Source organism: Empidonax traillii, unplaced genomic scaffold (genome assembly GCF_003031625.1).
Source record: "Empidonax traillii isolate 1590-97213 ecotype Southwest subspecies unplaced genomic scaffold, ASM303162v1 scaffold1652:size173403, whole genome shotgun sequence".
Taxonomy (NCBI): domain Eukaryota; kingdom Metazoa; phylum Chordata; class Aves; order Passeriformes; family Tyrannidae; genus Empidonax; species Empidonax traillii.
In genome coordinates, this window is record NW_020956845.1 from 139,382 (window position 1) to 144,521 (window position 5,140).

The following is a 5,140-nucleotide window of genomic DNA, read 5'->3' on the forward strand; positions in this document are numbered from 1 at the left end:
CCATAACAGCTAACACAAATCCAGAATACTTTTCTTTTCCTGTAGGCTAAAAATCAGTGATCATTGAGAGACAAATGTTAGATTTATTTTTTAAGCTAATTTACAGGGCTGTCATTACTGACAGCCACTACAGGTCCAATGCATAAGGTAATACAGTCTTGGTAAAAGAGCCAGTAGCAGAGCTTGTGATAGAGAACATTTCTGTCCTTTCATAGCTATCTGGTAGTGAAGTAAATCAGATAAACTGCTCATGAATCAATTATTTCAAAGTGGAATTACTTAGAGCATGACATGACTCTAAAACTAGGATTTTTAAATGTCAGTAGAGGACAGTTCACATGTTTAATCAGAATATCAGAAAGAAAGAAATTCATAACAGATTGTATTCTTAGTATGGCTTTGCACACATTTTATTTCAATGCTTAAATAATGTCATTTTCAAATCCCTTTTATTTAATTTAATGTTTTTGAGTCTCTGAGAAAAACTATAAGATGACTATAAGCCATTTGAGAATAGCTTAAGTGTTTTTCTTGATCTTACTGTATTATGAAATTTACAGAATCCATTAGCTCACTTTTGATAGGATATTTACCTTATATGCTATAAATGAATGGAATATTGTCACAAATAGCCGTGTAACCATGGCCTTACTAATAACTTTCCAGATTATCTTTCCACTTTGTTAGAGAGAAAATAATGATTAAACAGTTAGAATTCTTTAAAGAAGTTGCACTGAAACAATTTATATTCCCCTATTTCTTCAAAGGCTGTAAATCTGTGGAGTTAAAATAAATTCAGGGGTTAAAGGGAATTTACACTTACTGAGAATAAGGTTCTAAATGTTTCGGCTATTCATTGCTCTAACTGATTTTTCAGTGGTATAGAGTGTTCAACACTCTTATTTCATCCTGCAAGGACTTGAATTGCTCTCTCACTTTGATGCAAATATTCATCAAGCTAAGCATGGAGAACGGTGTTTTGCTAAAAGAGCAAGTAGTCAGCCTGCTTAAAATCAAACCCTTTGAGAAACCCTACTGAGAAACTGTTTTCTTCTAGACTTGTCCACTTTTCTGCCTGGAAGGAGAGCAGGATTTTGCCTTTCAGTCATGTTGTAACTCCAGCAAATGTCATGGTAGTCAATTCCTTTCTTTAAGTTAAGGACTCTAGCTGTAAGTACAACTTTTGTGCTAAATTCTGCATGACTTACTAGCTACTGCATTTGTGCCTAAATTCTGTATGTCTCAAGTTATATTAAGAATTAAAGCTCACAGCACAAATGAATTTTAATGGAAACATTTTACCTCAGATGGCCATTTCATTGCATGGTTTCTGTCAAAATGAAATTGGGTCATATGTCTTTTTCATAAAAACCTATTATGCACAAAAACTCAGTTTTAGGTGGCTATTTCTTTCCTCAGTGTAAATGTGTTCTTGGTGCTACGGAGAAATAAGGCTGTCTTTCTATGACTGAGGGTCCCATTATGCATCATTAAAGGCAATGGAAGCTTGTTTGTGGAATCTGGAATACCATTTGTGTTGTTTTAGGAAAAGGGTTTTTCTTTCTTTTTCTTTCTTTCTTTCTTTCTTTCTTTCTTTCTTTCTTTCTTTCTTTCTTTCTTTCTTTCTTTCTTTCTTTCTTTCTTTCTTTCTTTCTTTCTTTCTTCCTTCCTTCCTTCCTTCCTTCCTTCCTTCCTTCCTTCCTTCCTTCCTTCCTTCCTTCCTTCCTTCCTTCCTTCCTTCCTTCCTTTCTCTCTTTCTCTCTCTCTTTCTCCCTCTCTTTCTGCCTCTCTTTTTTTCTCCCTCTCTTTCTTCAGTGCTTCAGAAAGGATCAGTTCAAAACGGGACAAGAAAACAATTCTGTCTGTCTTGACAAACAACCCATGCTCTCTACTAATGCCTTGGGCCTTATACAATCCCTTTAACTAGAGATTCCTGAAGTGTGGATAAACCAGGAAATAGTAAAAGTAGCACAGACAGAAGTTGAGTTTAAAATTTGTATCTGCACTAAACCGTAATGTTATTTGCCAGATGAGTTTCCCAGGTGTGTGTTCACTTTGAGCTGTGTATACATCATGAGATGATTTGGTTGCTTACAGTGGTTTTTTTTTTTTGTCCCCTGTGCCCCTCTGAGTACCAGCAGACATGAAGGAAAACCTTTATGTCTTGGAAGGCAATTCAGGATATGCAGAACTGTGGAACAGTAACTATAGAGCTTTCTCTTATATGCTGCTTGCCTTTTTCCTTCTGCACTCAGGAGGAAAACTGCCATTGGAACATATGTTTCTCCTCTAAATGTTTTTTTTCAGTAGTAACATCACCAGTGGTCCATACCTTTTCCTTAAGTGAAGCAGATGGTTTAAAGGTCCTGGCATTAGCTTCGCTGATAGAAATTAATAAATAAATACATTCTACTCTGATGATTTCTTTGGCTTCGTGCCTATAGGCAATAGTGGCTGATTAGAAAGTATTTCACTGAGCACCATATGAATCATGAATTCCAAGCTGAGTTGTGCTGTGGTTTACCTACAGCTCAAACAAAGAATTTGAAAGTGAAAAACTTATGTGAAAGTGAAAAAGGAGATACTATCTTTCTCTGATATTTCCTCATGTTTTAAATAAAAATTTTCACATAACTTTCAAATTTTCTCCAAGGAGGTTGTTGCACATTTTTAATATAATGTATTTCTCTGTGTGATTCCTCTACTATTGATTTTCATTTCTGACAATCACTCCTAGTCTGAGTTCTGCATAGTAAATCATTCATTTGCTTTTACAGACGATAGATTTAAAATAATTATGCTCTTAAAACTTTCACTGTGCTGGGCTATTCCTATTTCACACTTTTGAAATTTGATTCACAAGCCTCTGTAACCACATAAAGTCTTCTGATTGATTTTAAAAAGCTTTGTATTAAACCTTTTGCTTTTATTTTTTTTTTAAATAGAGCCTCAATGAGGCTAAGTATTGCAATAAAGAGTATCAAAATTTACAGTAGAGTTGCTATTCAAATTTATCACTTTTCTATGAATTTGAGATTGGAAACTGGGCAGTCTAATCCTGGATTTCAGCAGGTATGTGATAATTACTGACCATCATCTGTTTGTCAGTACTGGTTTTATAATACAGGATTCATGTCCATACATGAAGTATTAACTTACTAGATTGGATAGCTGTATCCACACTAGGAAATTGCACAGACACAACTTAAATGCTCACATTATATCAACTGTAGTTTAAATATTAATATCCTCTTTGGAAGTTGTGACCCTTGCCAAATGATGCAGTCTGGAGGATAATGTCCTGAAAGCAGCATGCTGGGGAAATTAGGGATGATTATGGCTGCGAACTGAGCAATGGCCACAACTTATTTATTAAATGGTGTGTACATTTTTGCGGGGAGTCTTTGGAAAATGAGTAAATTGAACAAGTAAATCCTTGCAAAACCCTGACTTGGGAGAAAATTCTGAAACTCAGAAGGGAATTAAACATCAAGACAACACCTGTTTCCCAGTCTTCCAAGCATTTTTTGTTATACCATAGAAATTATTCAGGTTTTACTGGGATTTGCTAAATGCATTTCATAGTTTCCATGGCAGTCTTCAAAAGAGTTCTGCTTATTATCTGTGCCAGCATTAGAATGGGTCCTCAGTGTGTAGATTACTTAATATACCCTTGATACAGCTAAAATTCAGCTTTGTCAATATATGGTGAGTTTTCCTTTATATTTAGAATAACAAATAGTATAATTGCTTAGTATTAGTGTTCAAATAATAACTTTTCATAGCATTCTATGTAGGTTGTCACTGCCTACACTATCTACTTTTGTGTCATACAAAAATGTAATAATTAATTTTCACACCTTGCATTTAAAGCAGAGAAAATACTGAGGCTCTGAAGTAAGCTGCAGTCTTTAATAGTTTCCCATGATTTCTTGGAAGAGTGAAATTAGTCCTGTACTTACTTTTGTTTGGTTGGTTTGTTTTTGGTGTTGTTTTGTTTTGTTGTGGAATCTTTCAGCATGTTGATTGTTTTTCATAAAGACTTTCAAGAGACCATGAATCAGTTTCAGGAAAAATGAGATTATGCTATATTTTTCAGGTATGAAGTTAAAGATTTTTCGTGTAAACTAAAAATTCTTTGATGTTAGTGTATTTCATTTGTGTTTTGGGGGTTTATGAACTATGAAAGTACCTGGCAGGAATGCAGCTGGCTGTTTTTTATTCTGTTTTGTTAAATCAGACTTCTGGAATAAACACAGTATGTCAAAGGAGAATTTGCAAGGATTAAGGCAAGCTTCTCTGTATGTTTTCTTCCAGTAGCATGTCACACTGATTTGTTTGACTTCATTCTTATAATCTTCATGTTGAAGGAAGACAAATCTGAGTAGCATGATTTACCACAGAGATAATGACCGGTCTTCGCAAATGAAGAACCGGGGAAGGTCTTTACACCTTCCAGCCTGCGCATTGGATTTTTTAGGTGAGACACAGTGTGCGCGGAACTGAGCCCACCCTTTAATCCTGAGGTTCATCTGCCGGGGCCAAGCGAGCTTGGACGGTGGCAGCGAGGTCCTCAGGACGTAGATGGATTGCCTTACAGGGCTAGCGAGCTCCATCTGCCCGGAGAGGGGCCCTGACCGGGAATCGAACCCGGGCCTCGGCGGTGACAGCGCCACGTCCTTAACCACTAGACCATCAGGGGTTCCCATGCCACAGAGATAATACCAAAGCAAATTGGTGGTACTTAAAAGCTAGATAATTGCCTAGAAATAACAGAATAAAATTAAAATATGTGCTTTTTCAGATATTGGACTGCATTTATCCTAGAAACAGTACTATCTCAATTGAAAGAACTATTCCCCTGATACATTTGGCTGCTGTTTGGAATTTTTTCTGTTTGCTTAGTGCTTTCTTCAGTTTTGAATGATGAGGATTAACAGTTCTGAGCTAATATGCTAGACCCACTTCTGTTAATTCATCCATATCTGGGAACATTTTATTGCTCTTACTGACAAAAATCAGTTCTGACATCACTCTGCAACGTTGTGGATGTAAGTAGTGGTCCTTTCTCTATCTCTTGTGCTTGAAAGTAAGTGTGCATAATTTGTGTCTTTCCTTTAATTGTTTACATCTACTACAG

At 36.1% G+C, this 5,140-nt stretch overlaps 1 non-coding gene across 1 annotated transcript; it reads right to left on the minus strand.

Annotated features, from left to right (window-relative positions):
* Positions 1–4,629: 4,629 nt before the first annotated feature.
* On the minus strand, positions 4,630–4,702 carry TRNAD-GUC. The gene has a single exon. It is a non-coding gene; the product is annotated as a tRNA-Asp (tRNA).
* Positions 4,703–5,140: the final 438 nt, after the last annotated feature.